Source organism: Elephas maximus, chromosome 5, assembly GCF_024166365.1.
Source record: "Elephas maximus indicus isolate mEleMax1 chromosome 5, mEleMax1 primary haplotype, whole genome shotgun sequence".
In the NCBI taxonomy this organism is placed as follows: domain Eukaryota; kingdom Metazoa; phylum Chordata; class Mammalia; order Proboscidea; family Elephantidae; genus Elephas; species Elephas maximus.
In genome coordinates, this window is record NC_064823.1 from 110885863 (window position 1) to 110903443 (window position 17581).

The 17581-nt window shown below is 39.4% G+C and overlaps 1 pseudogene; it reads right to left on the reverse strand.

Moving 5' to 3' along the window:
* Nucleotides 1-381: 381 nt before the first annotated feature.
* Nucleotides 382-815, reverse strand: LOC126076749 (non-histone chromosomal protein HMG-14-like; annotated as a pseudogene).
* Nucleotides 816-17581: the final 16766 nt, after the last annotated feature.

The window sequence follows — 17581 nt, forward strand, 5'->3', positions numbered from 1 at the left end:
AAAAAATAACTCAATGAGAGGGATTGAGACAATGGTTGCAAGGATGGGCTCAAGCACAGCAAGGATTGTGAGGATGGCCCAGGACTGGGCAGTGTTTTGTTCTGTTGTACGTAGGGTGGCGAAGCATCTCAACGGCACCTAACAGCAATGACAACCTAAGAATAAACAGCCAGCAAATGATTTCACCTTTTTTAAAAGAAGCATTTGCACTTAAAAAATGGGAGGAGGTGGGATTTCCTCCTTAGAAATGTTTCTAGAGCTATTAAAAACCTTGCATTTACAAAATAGTTGATAAAAAATATTCTTCCGGATTATACAAGAAGGGAGGTATAGGAAGCCCTGGTAGTGCAGTGGTTAAGAGCTTGGCTGCTAACCAAAAGGTCAGCAGTTTGGATCCACAAGCCTCTCTTTGGTGCAGTTCTTTTCTGTCCTAGAAGGATGAATCGGTACGGACTGGGCGGCAGCGTGTTGGTTTGTTTGTTTTTTTGGATAATGTGTGGTAGACAAATGCTGGTCAGACTTGGCTTCTTTCTCTCCTGCTTCAGCAGAGGCTGGACTCTTCTCCTTGCTAGTTTTTCCATTTTTAGCAGGGAAATCTTTAGTTTCTTTGTTAGCCACTTGAGCCTGTTTTGCCTTTGCTCCCCTTTTCCCTTCTGTTTACACTATTTTGTCTGAAGATTTATCCTTTCCTGCTGCATTTTTTTTGGCTTCGTTTCAACTTTTGCAGGAGCAGGTTTAGCTGACAACCTCACCACCCTTCTCTTGGGCTCCTCCTTCACCGCCCCTTTGGCTGAGTGGACCCTCCTCTTGGGCATGTAGGTGCGTGCAGCGTGCCTGAGGGCCATTGTGCGCCCAGAGCTTTTGTGAACTTGGGCTGTCTAGCTGCTGCCGCTCCACTTGCCACCCCAGCTGCTGGGGACCACCTGTATACATTTATTTCTGTGTTTTCAAGTCTATTGCGTTGGTCTCACTGTCTTCCTACCTGTATGTATAAGATCAAAGAAAGCTTGGAAAATCCTTTAAATTTTAATCATCACGCACGTCTTGGGGGATAAATAAAAGGGTTTCACTCACCCAAGCTTACACAAAGATGATTTTGTCACCTGAATCGGAGCTCACTGTCACATCAAGAAGTATCTTAGTTGCCTAGGGCTGCCATAACAAAATACCACAAAGAGGGTGGTTTTAAAGAATAGAAATTTATTATCTCATAGTTCTAGATGGTAGAAGACCATGTTCTGTTGATCAAGGTTTTGGCTGCGTGGATTCCTCCTGAGGGATTTGAGAGAGGAACTCTCTCCTAGCTTCTGGTGGCTGCTGACAATCCCTGGCATTCCTTTGATGCTTATAGATGTGAGAACAGGAGTTTGCCTGCCATTTTGGATAGGCAAAAGGCTCTGCCTGCCACCTTCTGTGATACAAGAACTAACTCCTTGTTTTTAACCTATCTCCTTATTTAGGTATGCTTCCTGTTTCTGGCCAGGTTGAGGAAAACAAGAACTAGATCTGGCCTGCCTGACCTGCACAGAACCATGGATCCCGCTCTCTGAGTGACCCCGGAACTCTTCTCCCACTGGACGGAACCAAACTTTAGTGGCCCAAGATTAGGGGAAGGCTTTCGGAAGCAAGAGGTCAGAGCCTAAGACCCTTTTGACAGATTCCCCCCCAGCCCTACCCCTTTTAGGACTGAGCAAGCACAGAAATGCTGGACTGCCCTAGAAGTACCTTCTCGGGCCAGACCGATAAGCAAGCTGGCCCCACCTCGAGGCATTCTTGAATATCCCAGATCAGATTTACTTCACCCATATAAATCCCTTGGGCTATTATTCTGGGAGCCATCTTGGTCATGCAAGCTCTGGTGTGCTCCTTTGCTTGGCCAACCAAATAAAGCTCCTTGTTTTGCTTTCACCCTTTTTGTGTCTCTGCGATGGCGCAGTGCAGGCCTGGAACAGTCCATGTACACATGCTTGTGCCTCAGCTGGCACATGGCATCTGTCCTCACACTATGACTTTGTTTTAGTGTCTGTTCTCCGCTTTTATAAAGCAACACTTACAGGGTTTAGGATTAGGACCCATCCTACTCCAGCATGACCTCATTTAATTTAACTGATGACCAAAGAAAACCCTATTTCCAAACAAGGTCATGTTCACAGGTACAGGAGTTAGGACTTCACTGTGTCTTTTTGAGGGACACAATTCAATCCATAACCAGAAGTTATCATAAAGACAAAATTAATTTATTAAGGAACTTCAGCCTTATAACACTGCTTTTGTTTACCTTGCTTTTGAATTTCTCCAACTTTGAGTGTTTTTCTGATTAACATTAACTTAAATAAAAATTGTTTTAATTATTAAATATTTCAAACATAGAGAAAATAATATTTATCCACCATCTAATTTTAAAAGAGGTTTACATTTTGCCATCGTTGTCTCAGGAATTTTTTTCTAAATGGGTAAAATATTACGGACAAATCTAACTGAAACTTTCTCTTTCCCTTTCCTCCCTAGGGTTAGCAGTTCTACTTTTAATGATGTGTCATTGCCATGCATGAGTTTATACTCTGACTATATATGTACATATGACAATGTGTACCATATATTGCTTTAAGCATGTAAAATTATATCAAATGGTGTCATACTGAATGTATCCTACTGAGATTTACTTTTATTTTTACTTAGTATAATACTTTCGAAATTTATGTGTTTAAACATAACATATAATTCACTTGTTTTAACTACTATGTGGAAGTCATTGTATGAATAAACCACATATTGTTTATTCATTTTTAAACTGGTAGATAATTAAACTGTTTTTCTTTCATTTATATTTGTTGCTGCCTCCAAAAGTGATAAAATGAAAAATTTAACTATTTTCACTGAATAATTTCCATAGAAATTGTCAAATGGGAGCCTAATTTACTGTGTAAACTTTCCCAAAAACACAAAAAAATATTGTTTTAAAAAAGTGATGTAATACACATTCTTATACGTACATCCTTATACACATACGGACAAGTTTCTCTGAACTAAAAAAACCTACAAGTGGAATTGCTGAGTCATTGTGTAAGGGTCTTTTAAATTTGAGTAGATATTGCCTAATTGCTTTCCAAATGGTTGCACCTATTTATAATCCTATGAGTGACTTGGAAACCCTGGTGGCGTAGTGGTTAAGAGCTATGGCTGCTGCTAACTAAAAGGTCGGTAGTTCGAATCCACCAGGGGCCCTTGGAAACCCTATGGGGGCAGTTCTACTCTGTCCTTTAGGGTTCGTTATGAGTCAGAATTGACTTAATGGCAATGGGTCAATGGGTATCAGCAACTCATGTCTTAGCCTACACTGAGGGTTATAAAATTTGCTACTCTGATTCCAATTGGAAGGATGTTGTAAAAATGGCATGGGGTGACATCTGACCTCCTGTACTTCATAAGAGTAAAGAAGAATCAAGATCAACAGCCCAAGAGCTGATTCCAGTGAAGTGGAGGTCAGAAATACCTCCTGTCTCCAACCTTTTTTTACCGGTTCTGACACCAACCCTCCCTCCCATGGTACTCTTTACTTCTCTGCTGGGTTTGATAATTTGTTGCAATGGCCACACAGAACTCACAGACCATGCTCACAGTTATGAGTTTTTATTGCAGAAGTAACAGGTTACAATTCAGGTTCATGAACACTTAGGATGCAGTTAGTCCAACAGGACAGCTTCTCACCCTCTGTCACCAGGCTTGTGCTCGCGCTCTTGCTCTCTCCCTGGCTTGTCTCCTTTTAAGTCTAAAAGGATGACAAAATGGCCACTCCTCTAATTAGGGTTCCATGTACCTTATTACATGGTCCCACCCCACAAGGGTGCCATGCACCTGATTTACATTATTAGCAAGCTATCCAATCCCATTGGCGAGCCACAAGCACCTCATGAGCATAGTCTCACCCAGTCATTTGGTGGGAGTTACAAAGACTACAGCTAGAAGGGCCATATTAAGTAATTCACTGCACTGCAGATGTCAACTATCTTGTTCTTATTGCTTAAATTTGTGTTTCCCTAATTACTAGCAGGCTGAGCTTCTGTTCATATTTGCTATTGAGTTTGCTTCCTCTGTAATATGCCTGCTTATATCCATTGTCCATTTTTAATGAGTTGTCATTGTCTCATTTATTTGTAAACATTCTTTATTCACTAAACCCGTTACCATTGGGTCAATTTGAACTCATAGTGACCCTATAGGACAGAGTATAACTGCCCCATAGGGTTTCCAAGGCTGAAATCTTTATGGAAGCCGACTGCCACATCTTTCTCCCATGGAGTGGCTTGTGAATTTGAACCACTGACATTTTGGTTAGCAGCCAAGCACCTAACTACTGCACCACCAGGGCTCCTTTCTTTATTATGGATCCTAATTCCTTGTTCTTCTGTGCATTGCAAACACTTTCACCCACCTGTAACTTGTTGCTTTTTTTAGAGACCTTTTGATAAACGATATTTAAAACTTAATGTAGCTAAAATTATTAACCGCATGATTTCATTTATTTTATGTCTTGTTTTCTTATAATTTAAATTTGGGATTAGAAAAAAGAGTTTTATTAATCTGCAGAAAACCTTAGAAATACCACAAGCTTTTCTTTTGGAGGCTTGTAGTATTATTTGTTTAGAGCTGGATAAGAATCAAAGATAATTCATTCCTAAGAGGATAAATTAATTCCCAAGCTAAAGCTTCAGGAGGCTCACATATTGTGAAGAATCAGAAATGTTTAATCTATATTGACATAGTCCACATTGACATAGCCCACATTGACATAGCCCACCCATAGTGAGTTGGATATATTAAAGAGTAGGTAGGTAGAATGTGGCATCAAGTAAGTTATTTTGGCACAGTTAAGGAAACATTTTCAGTTGGTTCAGCCTGGAAGTTTTCTTCCCACCAAAAGTAAGAGGGGCAAAAACCTCTTCACTGACATGGAACACACAAACAGAACAGAGATGAGAGAGTATAATCCTTTCAAGACCCAATTATTTTCTCCTTTCAATTTTTTGTTGATACTGTGTGTTTTCACTAATGAAGGCCTTCTGATTAAAGGACCAATTCAGAATTTTTGTTATGAGTTATGGATTTTGATACTGGTTATCTGGGACCTGTGTGTCCCAGCTGATCCTGGATGATGTAAATCCTGCCGATATGAGTCAATGATAAAAATAGGTTTTCTTTTTCTTGAAAATTTGCAAAACATGAAGTAAACATGAAGGCATCTGGCAATGACTGTACATATATTTTATTCTAGTCTCCTTTTCTTATCCTTTTAATTTTTTCCATGAAACTTTTTCAAAACATGGTTCTTTCTTACTGTAAAAGCAGTACTCACAGACCAAATAAATAAAGCCAAGGGATTTTTTTAATCTCAGGAAAATTACCACTACAATGCATTCTTCATTACTGCAAAAGCGGTACTTACAGCCAAATAAATAAAACTAAGTGAATTTGAATCTCAGGAAAATTACCACTACTATGTATCCCTCATGGTAACAAAGGCAGTACTAACAGCGAAGAAGCAGAAACAGCTGCCCTGGAATGTTACAGAACTGTCACAGTGGTGCGTTCTACCTGCTACACGTGGAAGTAATGATTAGGCCCTAAGACTGAATGAAGGGTAAGATTAACTTATAGGAGCTCCGGTCTCTTGAAAATACCACTACAACGCATTATTCCTTATTATAAAGGCAGTATTTACTGTTCGCAAGCTAGAAAAGCAGGCAGGCAGTAATACCTGGAAATAATGAACGGTATCAAGGGGAAAATCGCCACTATGACTGAAGACTGGCAATAGTTTATTCTTGCAGTAAGTACATTCTCATGAGGGCTTGGTAACTGGGAAACACGGTGAGGTTTATCTCACAGAGATAAAGGCAAACCTGTCAAAAATTTAGAAAATTTACACATCTAGGAGACATCACCTAAGACAATGCTCAATTTACACAAAAATGAGGCTCCAACTCAGAGCTTTTGAGTTTCATGCATTTGGAAAGGCTCCCACCTTGAGGCTAAACATGTTAATACCTGGCTACCTCCTTTCCAAAAAACTACAGAGGCATAAAAAGTGGGTGGGATAGGAAATGTCCCAGGAGTCTTGAAAGAAATAAAGAATGTGGTTCCTGTGAAGAAGCCTCAGATGATAAAAAATCCTGGGAATCTGAGACCATAGGGCCCTGTGCTCCCAATCTTGGAGGAAGGAAACTTAGAAGAGCCGTGCTAGGGATTGCTGATGCCCCTGGATGGAGTGGGAACAGAAGAGTAAAAATCTCTGCAAAATGTGTCTAAGCAAAGGAGCCTGAGAGACCCTAGAGAGATTCTGGAGCTCTCAAGTAGAGAGGGGAGCAATGGAATGATGCACTGTGTGCCTGACAGTAGCTTCGAGTGGTGCAAGACCTCAAATAACCACATCAGGTTTCCTGTAGCTCAGGGTAGCAGCCACATGTTTCCTGAGCCCTAACAGTGGTGACGAAAAATTGACATATTTGAATCGTGGTGTTGGCGAAAAATACTGAATATAGCATTTACTGCCAGGAGAACAAACAGATCAGTCTTAGAAGAAATATAACCAGAATGTTCCTGAGAAGCAAGGGTGTAGAGACTTCATCTTGCTTACTTTAGACGTGTCATCAGGAAGACTAATCACTAAAAAAGGATACCGTGGTTGGTAAAGCAGAGGGTCAGCAAAAATGAGGGAAACCCTCTGTGAAATGGATTGACACAATAGCTGCAACTGTTACTGGAGAATAGCCTCCGTTCTTGTCTTCGGTGTAGGAAAAAATTCAAACACTGAGACAAAGAGTACCAAGCAAGCAAGGGGTTTTATTATTCAGGAGAGGGTTAATAGCTAAAGTACACTTGACCAGAGAGCATCAACCGGGCTGCTCAGAGGGAGAGTTTGATACCCTTTTTCTCTTATCTCTCCCTATTAACGTTTAACAGCCAAGTCAGGGACTCCTGTAGAGATTATTTCTTTGGCTTATCATTTAATTACCAAGTTAGGCACCCTATCAAGTTAGGGACCTCTATAGGGACCATGTCCTTAGCTTAACATTAAACTATGTAGGGACCATCTTATTGAGGAATGTCACCACCCTGTCTCTTCCTCTTCTTGAGGGCAAGCTCTCCCCCTCCCTCTTACATCTTTCTTATAGGGACCATTTCCTTGGCTTAACGTTTAGCTATGTAGGGACCATCTTACTGAGGAATGTCACCATCCCCTGTCTCTTCCTCCTCCTGAGTGCAAGCTCTCCCCCTCCCCCTTTACACAAACATGGGCTCAAACATACCAACAATTGTGAAGATGGTGCAGGACCGGGCAATGTTTTGTTCTGTTACACATAAGGTCACCATAAGTCGGAGTGGACTTGACAGGAAGTAACAAGAAGGGGCCAAAAATAAGTGACAACCAGACCTAAAGAAACCCTGTTAACCCACAGAGGGAAGTGAAGAATGAGACATAGCAATCTACTTAATGGGCCATGGATGACTAGGTTGAAATGAGAACAGCTCAGCAGATGCCAGTGTGCTCAAATCATGAGCTGCAAATGAACACCACCTTCCCACCATGTCTTGGCACTATTTAAGCTCTCCTGCCCTGTCCCCAGAATGGAGGTCATGCAACCTTGGGGAAAGACAGAATAATATGAAATAAACTAATGTCACAAAACTAGGATGACACAGAATAATTCTGGATAAAGAAGGGGATGGAGATGTTTTCTTAAGCCACTAGTGCAGATAAGAGTGGAGTCAATACATACAATTTTCTATACACACACATCTATATCTATGCACATAGATATTACCTATATAAACCTATATTTAAGTATATAATTGCGTTATATTTTTGAACATTTATGTATTTCTGTATGTATATGTACTCGTGTGCTTATATATGTAAGTACATACATGTATATACTTTTTTGTGTTTAAGTATATATATTCTATGTACTTATGCATATGTATGTACATGTATATATAACTAAATATAGTCCTTTAAAGGAGCCCTGGTGACAGATAAAGCAGGCTAAATGAAAGTTTGGCAGTTTGAACCCACCCAGTGGTTTCATGGGAGAAAGGCCTGGAGATCTGCTTCCATAAAGATTACAACCTAGAAAACCCTATGGGGCAGTTCTACTCAGTCACATGGGGTCGCTATGAGTCATGAACTGACTCAACGGCACCTAACAACAATGACAGGTTCCTTTAAGTAAACCATTTAGGAAAATGTATATAGCTCATCCCACAGTGTTTAACCATGCGTAACAAATTCTTGCTTCTTGTGAATTTTCAAATTAAACAATCTGTTCATATATCACCAAAGATGTAAACCCAGTGGATTCAACTGCTGAGATTTCAGTGCCTGGAGTGAGAAAATCAGACAAGCAGCATTACTTAGAGAATGGTACCTGGACGAGCCCTACCTGGCTGTGCTACACATTCCCTGGCTCTATATTCCTACCAATGCCTGTGGCAGTAGCAGAAATTGAGATAAATTCTTACATTTTGAACACAGATGGAAATCATAAGACTGGTCACAGGAAGCTGTAGTACAGGCAAATGATTTCCCTGGGAAAATGGAGCAGGTTCTCACCAACGCACAATTTGAGTATCAGTTTTTGTTTGGTTTAGCTTTAGAGGTTGGCAGAGGTTGAACCAGGTGGATGAGCTTTTATTGCTTAACAGTTATTATCATTTAGGTTATTTCTAATTAAAAAAAAAAAAAAGCCCCTGAAGGAAATGAGGAATAATCTGGAACATACTACTTTTAAAAAGAAAAAAAAAAAAAACTCACAAAAAAATTACATCTTGAGTCACATTCCTGGATAGGAATTGCCAAGCCATTTCTCATAACATCCTGCTAGCTCCGTGGAAGACAGATGGGGTTTTGTAACACCTGATGCCTCAGGGTCTGCCATATATTAAGACATTTCTTTCCTGGAAGGATTAGATGGGTGGCTGCTTTTTATATCCAATAAGAAACAGCTCACACCCAATTCCACCTTGCTGAGTGTGAGAATAGGAGGACGCATACAAAGCTGGTATAATACCTACCTTGCTTCCACCAGGAAGAGAAAAGGTAGCAAGCACAGCTTCCTATTTAATGACTATGAGCACTGAAAAAGTTACTTTCTCCCTAAGACTACTTAGCTAAATCAACCCAAGCTTTAAAATTTTTGGTGAATTTAATCTTTTTCTCATTATGCAAACTGTTTTAAAGCAAAATAAAAGAGCAACCTATTAATCATTACTAATAGTAAAAATTATACCTTTGCCTCACTGATTCTCCATAGGTAGAAGGCTTAACTTTCAGAGAGGTGGGGGAGAAAAGAAACTTGTTTCAAGTGACCACTTCCTTTTAATGCTTTCTTTCATGTTTATATGTAAGGCTTTATTTTTCACGATAGTCTCTCTGTCATGGATTGAATTATGTCCCCCCAAAATCGTATTAACTTGGTTAGGCCATGTGTGGTTGTCCTCCATTTTGTGATTTTCCTGTGTTTTATAAATCATAATCTCTGCCTATGGTTAAGAGGATTAGGGTGGGATATAACACTCTTGCTCAGGTACCTCCCTGATCCTACGTAAATGGAATTTCCTTGGGGTGTGACCTGCACCACCTTTTATCTTACGAGAAATAAAAGGAAATGGAAGTAAGCAGAGAGTTGGGAACTTCATACCACAAAGAAAGCCACACTGGGAGCAGAGCATGTCCTTTGGACCTGAAGTTCCTGTGCTTAGTTGTTCCCAGACCAAGGGAAGACTGATGACAAGGACCTTCCTCCAGAGCTAAGACAGAGAAAGCCTTCCCCTGGAGCTGACGCCCTGAATTCGGACTTCTGGCCCACTGGACTGTGAGAGAATAAACTTCTCTTTGTTAAAGCAACCCACTTGTGGTATTTCTGTTATAGCAGCACTAGATGACTAAGACACTCTCTAACCTATATTAAGGATCCTTTTTATTTCTTAAACCATTGAATTTTCAATAAAATATTGAAAGAAATCATAGACACCTGGGTGGCACAAGTGGTATGCCATCAGCTCCTAACCTAAAAGTTGGTGGTCCTAACCCACCGAACAGTTCCTTGAAAGAAAGGCCTGGCAAACAGTTTCCATAAAGACTATAGACAAGAAAACCCCTTGAAGTAACACATAGGTTCAGTATAAGTTGGAATCGACTCAACAGCAGTGAGTTATATAAAATCATTACTTTAAATTCAGCACAACTCTTAGCAAAAAGAGTTTTTTTTAAAAACATCAACTTTAAAAACCTGATCATAAAAAGATACTCATTGTAAAAAAATACAAAAAAGCATTAAAGAATGTCCATATGCATACCACCCAGAAGTAACAACTGTTAATATATTAGAACATAATTTCATACTTCTTTATATGCATGTATTTATGAATTTTAACCAAAAAATGAAACCATAAAGTTGGTCTGTTTTATAAATTTCTTTCTTTCTTTTTTTTTTTTCCAACTGTGCTTTAAATGAAAGCTTACAGCTCAAGTTAGTTTCTCATGCAAAAATGTATACACACATTGTTATGTGACCCTAGTTGCTCTCCCTATAAAGTGACAGCACACTCCTCCTTTCCAGCCTGTATTTCCTGTGTCCCTTCAACCAGCTCCTCTCCCTCTCTGCCTTCTCATCTTACCTCAGGATAGGAGCTGCCCATTTAGTCTCATGTATCTACTTGAGCTAAGAAACAGACTCTTCCCAAGTATCATCTTATTACTTACAGTCCAGTCTAATCTTTGTCTCAAGAGTTAGCTTCGGGAATGGTTTTAGTTTTGGGCTAACAGAGTCTGGGGAGGCCATGTCTTCTGGGGTCCGTCCGGTCTCAGTCAGACCATTAAGTCTGGTCTTACGTGAATTTCAGTTCTGCACCCCACTTTTTCTCCTGCTCCTTCAGGGACTCTGTTTTGTTCCCTGTCAGGACAGTCATTGGTGGTAGCCAGGTACCGTCTAGTTCTTCTGGTCTCAGGCTGATGGAGTCTCTGGTTTATGTGGCCCTTTCTATCTCTTGGGCTAATACTTTCCTTGTGTCTTTGGTGTTCTTCATTCTCCTTTGCTCCAGGTGGGTTGCGACCAATTGATGTATTAGATGGCCACTCCCTAGCTTTGAAGACACCAGATGCCACTCATCAAAGTGGGACGCAGAACATTTTCTTAAAAAACTGTTATGCCAATTGACCTAGATGTCCCATGAAACCATGGTCCCCAGAACCCTGCCCCTGCTACTCTGTCCCTCGAAGTGTTTGGTTGCATTCAGGAAACTCCTTAGCTTTTGGTTTAGTCCAGCTGTGCTGAGTTCCTCTGTATTGTGTGTTGTCCTTCCCTTCACCTAACACAATTCTTGTCTAATATCTAGTTAGTGAATACCCCTCTTCCTCCCTTCCCACCCTCGTAACCATCAAAGAGTGTTTTCTTCTGTGTTTAAACCTTTTCTTGAGTTCTTATAATAATGGTCTCATAAAATATTTGTCCTTTTGTGACTAATTTCACTCAGGGTAATGCCTTTCTAGATTCCTCTATGTTATGAGATGTTTCACAGATTCATTGTTGTTCTTTATTGTTGTGTAGTATTCCATTGTGTGAATATACCATAATTTGTTTATCCATTCATCCATTGATGGGCATCTAGGTTGTTTGCATCTTTTGGCTATTGTAAACGGTGCTGCGATGAACATGGGTGTGCATTTATCTGTTCATGTGAGGGCTCTTCCTTCTCTAGGAGGTGTTCCAAGGAGTGGGGTTGCTGGATCATATGGTAGTTCTATTTCTAGTTTTTTAAGGAAGTGCCAAATTGATTTCTAAAGTGGTTGTACCATTTTACATTCCCACCAGCAGTGTAAAAGTGTTCCAGTCTTTCCACAACCTCTCCATCATCTATTATTTTGTGTTTTTTGGATTAATGCTAGCCTTGTTGGGGTGAGATGGTATCTCATTGTAGTTTTGATTTGCATTTCTTTAATGGCTAATGATCGTGAGCATTTCCTCATGTATCTGTTAGCCACCTGAATGTCTTCTTTGTTGATATGCCTGTTCATATCCTTTGCCTATTTTTTACTGGGTTATTTTGTCTCTTTTTTTGTTGAAGTTTGGTACTATCTTGTAGATTTTAGAAATTAGACCCTGATTGGATATGTCATAGCCAAAAATTTTTTCCCAGTCTGTAGGTTGTCTTTTTACTCTTTTGCTGAAGTCTTTTCATGAGCATAAGTGTTTGATTTTTAGGAGCTCCCAGTTATCTAGTTTCTCTTCTGGTATTTGTGCATTGTTAGTAAAGTTTTGTATTCTGTTTATGCCGTGTATTAGGGCATAAATTTCTTTCTTGTTATGTCATTAACATTTTTAACATTTTGCCATATCACTAAATATTCTTCTAAAACATCATTGTAAGTGGCCACATTACATTCTATCATATGTTTGAGTCATGGCATATATAAATAATCCCAGTTGTTTTTAATTTTTTAATGTTACACATTTTAACATTGATGAAAATCACCCTTGCTAACTTTTTGCACATGTCTATAAATATTTCCTCAGGATATTATCCCAGAAATGGAATTACTGGGTCAACCGGTACACAAATTTTTAGAGTTTTTGATATTTAATGTAAATTTTCTGTTCACAACACTAACATAATTTATTCAATTAAAAGCATTTAACTCTTATTTTTACTTCCTTAGAGATAAGATTTTAGATTTGTTAGCCTCACTTTTTGGATAATGCATGTCAAGATCAATAATGTTTTTCAATATCCAATGAACACTGATCCATTAGCATCGATTTACTTAAGTGCTGGTTCTGTAGAAACCTCCACTACATATTAAACCAAACCCAAACCCAGCTCCGTTGAGTCGACTCTGACTCATAGCGACCCTATACCAGTCATTTACCTGAAAGCTATTTCGGCGTTACATGAAGATGAAAGTAAACCTAAAAAGTTATCCATGCATTGCTTCAAAATGTTTTCAGAAAATTTTTTTTTTGCTAACTACTGTATAATTGAAAGATGTATGAGAGATACGAAAGAAGCAGCTTTTGAGCAGAAATATACCTTTACATCATAATACAATAAATATGAACAAGGATCAAATCATCTGTCTTGAGGGTGGGGCCAAGACGGTGGAATTGTCAGATGCTTTCTGTCATCCCTCTTACAACAAACACCAGAAAAAACAAGTGAATCAATTATATATGACAATCTGGAAGCCCTGATCATCAAAGACAAACCTGAAGAGTTAGACTGAGTGTCAGGAGGAATGAAAGACAATTCAAAAGCAGTGAAGAAGTGCCAGTCTTGAAGTTGCTGGTGTCCTGTTGCTGAGCTGGCTTGCAAACATGGGCTGAGGTGAGCAGTAGCATTTGAGAGGTGTCTCACCACATTGGGTAAGGGCGGAGGCAACAAGTCTGCACAAGCCTCCAGAGCCGTGTGGAAGTGGCACTGTACCTGCGAAAGTTAACCTGCTGCGTCTAACCTACCCCGCGGGACAAAATAACCCCTCCTCTTCCAGCTGTTTTACAGCGGAGAAGTGCCTCTTTCCCCTCACCTAGCCCCAACCCGGTTCCCGTCCGACATTGGTCCAGCAGTATGCAACAACTGCCATGTCCCCAAAGCCAGGAAATCAGGGTAGGTTAGGAGTCCCTCACCCTTTGGCTAGACACTGGCATAAGGGGTCCACAGAATTGCAGCATCCTTCACCCCTACCTAGGCCCGTATGGGCTGATTCCAAACCGCATGCCCTCATTAGCATAAAACAACAGGGCATACACTTGAAGCCTATTTTCAACTGCAGCAGCCAAGGGGGCGTTGCAGATTTGTGACATTTGACACCACCCTGTCATTAAGCAGGGACTTCACCCACCCACATTAAGGGCCTGAGGGCTGAGGGTACCCACCCCCTTCCTCTAGCTACCCACAACAAGAATCTGAGAATAAGTGGTGCCTCATATTCCCTCCAGCCAGCAGCATTGGGTACCCAAGGACTGGCTAAAATACCCACCCTCCTATGTGCTCTAGGGGACAAGGATACCCCCTCCACCCAGGCACCCAGGGGCAGTGGTCAGCCCCCGCCTTGCTCCACACATAACCCCCTACTGCAGCCAGTTACCTGCGCCTGCTCCAAACACCCCTATACAGCCCTGCCCATCTAGGACTATAAGTGAGAGTCTGCACCGCACATTGGTGACTGACGACATGGGCACCTGTGTGGTACCGCACAAGAAAAGCAAACTGACTCCTGAGCTCACGTACCTAGTAGCTACTCTAACTACCTAGCAATGGGATGTGAGAGCTTCAAAGACACCAATAAACAAAGTAGCTAACACGCGCAGCCTACCTGGGCATTTCAAAACAAAACAAAACAAAAAGCTATGACAGAGTAAACAAACATACAATAAATAAATGTAATAACTTATTGCTATTTTGGAGACAAAATCAATATCAAATCACATAAAGAAGGAGGTCAAGATAGATTCAGCAAAGGACCAAAATAAAGAACCATGAAACCTTCCAGAGGAAGATAAGGCCATGGAATTATCTAAGATAGAATTCAAAAGATTAATATGCAGAGCTCTCCAAGAGATCAGGAAGGAGATCAGGCAAAACTCAGACCAAGCCAAGGAACACACAGCCAAAGCAATAGAGGAATTCAGGAAAACAATACAAGAATGGGGCAACAAATTCAACAGGCTTCTAAAACAATAGAGAGACAGCAAATAGGAATCCAAAACATAAAATAAAAAAAACATAAAAAAAAAAATAAAATCTAAAACATAAAATAGAACAAAATTTCAGAATAAGACATCTCAATAGAAGGTCATGGGGCAGAACTGAGGTAATGGAAGTCAGAATTAGTGAGATTGAAGATAAAGCACTTGACACCAATTTATTTGAGGACAAATCAGGAAAAATAATTAAAAATATGAAGAAAGCCTAAGAATTATATGGGACAATATAAAGAGGAAAAACCTACAACTGTTTGGAGTACCAAAATGGGTGGGGGTGGGGGTGGATAACAGAAAACACAGAGAGAATTGTTAAAGATTTGCTGGCAGAAAACTTCCCTGATATCATGAAAGATGAGGAGATACCTATCCAAGGAGCTCAATGAATCCCACACAGGGTAGATCCCAAAAGAAAGTCACTAATATGTATTATAATCAAACTTGCCCAACCCAAAGACAAAGATAGAATAATCTCTTGAGAGTGGATAGGAATAACTGAAAAGTCACCTACAATAAAACAAAGCTCTAACTACTCAACAGAAGTCATGCAGGCAAAAAGGCAATGGGATGACATATGTGAAGCCTTGAGGGAAAAAAATTGCCAGCCAAGAATTATATATTCAGCAAAACTGTCTCTCAAATATTATGGCAAAATTAGGGCACTTCCAGATAAAGAGAATTTGTAAAACCAAACCAAAATTACAAGAAATACTAAAGGGAGTCCTCTGCTTAGAGACCCAACAATATCAGACAACAACCCAAGACTAGAACACAGGGTGAAACAACCAGTTATCCACCCAGATACGGAAGTCACAAAAACAAGTCAAAACTGAAAGACTGAAAATAGGGAAACAGAGACATCAATATGTAAACGATGACAATGCTAAAACAAAAAAGAGTGCATAAATACTGCAGTTATAGAACTTCCAAATGGAGAGGAAGTTAAGGCAATATCAAGAAACAAGAGATCAGTTTAAATGTAGGAAAATAAAGTTAAATTTTAAGGTAACCACAAAGGAAGCTAGCAAATTTACCCATTAAAATAAAAAAGAAAAAAAAGCATGAAGACTCAGCAAATACAAAAACAACAATAATGAAAAAGGCGAAAAGAAAATACTTAAAGAAAAATGACTCAGCACAGAAAATTGAGTGGAACAAAGAAACTGTCAACACCACACACATGCACAAATCAAAATGACAGCAGTAAACTTATACCTATCAATAATTACACTGAATGTAAATGGACTAAATGCACCAATAAAGAGACAGAGAAGGGCAGAATGGATAAAAAAACACAATCCATCTATATGCTGCCTATAAGAGACAAACCTTAGACTCAAAGACACAAACAAACTAGAACTCAGAGAATGGAAAAAAATATAGCTAGCAAACAGCAAGCAAAAAAGAGCAGAAGTGGCAATATTAATCTCTGGCAAAATAGACTTTAAAGCCAAATCCACCACAAAGGTTAAGGAAGGACACTATATAATGATTAAAGGATGACATAAGCATAATAAATATACACACACCGAATGACAGGGCTCCAAAATACATAAAACAAACTCTAAGAGCATTGAAAAGAGAAATAGCTCCACAATAATAGTAGGAGACGTCAATACACCACTTTTGGTGAAGGACAGAACATCTAGAAAGAAACTCAATAAAGACACAAAAGATCTAAATGCCACAATCAACCAACTTGGGTCTCATAGACTTATACAGAACACTTCACCCAACAGCGGCCAAGTATAAATTATTTTCCAATGCACATGGAACATTCTCCAAACTAGACCACATTTTAGGCCACAAAGCAAGCCTTAACAGCATTCAAAGCACTGAAATATTACAAAACATCTTTTCTGACCATACAGCCATAAAAATAGAAATCAGTAACAGGAACAGCAAAGAAAAAAAAATCAGAAACATGGAAACTGAACAACACCTTGCTCAAAAAACTACTGGGTTATAGAACAAATCAATGACGGAATAAAGAAATTCATAGAATCAAATGAGAGTGAAAACACATCTTACCAGAACCTTTGGGACTCAGCAAAAGCAGTGCTTAGAGGTCAATTTATACAAATAAATGCACACATCCAAAAAGAAGAAAGGGCCCAAATCTAAACATTAACCCTACAACTCGAATAAATAGAAAGAGAGCAGCAAAAGAAGCCCTTGGGCACCAGATGAAAGGAAATAATAAAGATTAGAACAGAAGCAAATGAAATCGAGAATAGAAAAACAATTGAAAGAGTCAACAAGACTAAAAGTTGGTTCTTTGAAAAGATCAACAATATCGACAAACTATTCGTCAAACTGACAAATGAAAAACAGGAGAGGAAGCAAATAACTCGTATAAGAAATGAGATGGGCAATATCACAACAGACCCAACTGAAATAAAAAGGATCATAACAGAATACTATGAAAAATTGTACTACACCAAATTTGAAAACCTAGAGGAAATGGACAAATTTCTAGAAACATACTACCTACATAAACTAACACAGAGGTAGAACAATTAAATAAACCTGTAACAAAAGAAGAGATTAAACAAACAAACAAACAAACAAACAAACTCCCAACAACAACAACAAAAAACTCTGGCCCGGATGGCTTCACTGGAGAATTCTACCAAACTTTCAGAAAAAAATTAACATCAGTACTGATAAAGGTATTTCAAAGCATAGAAAAGGAAGGAATACGCCCAAACTCAGTCTATGAAGCCGACATAACCCTGATACTAAAGCCAGGTAAAGACACCACAAAAAAAGAAAATTATAGACCGATATCCCTCATGAACATAGATGGCAAAATCTTCAACATA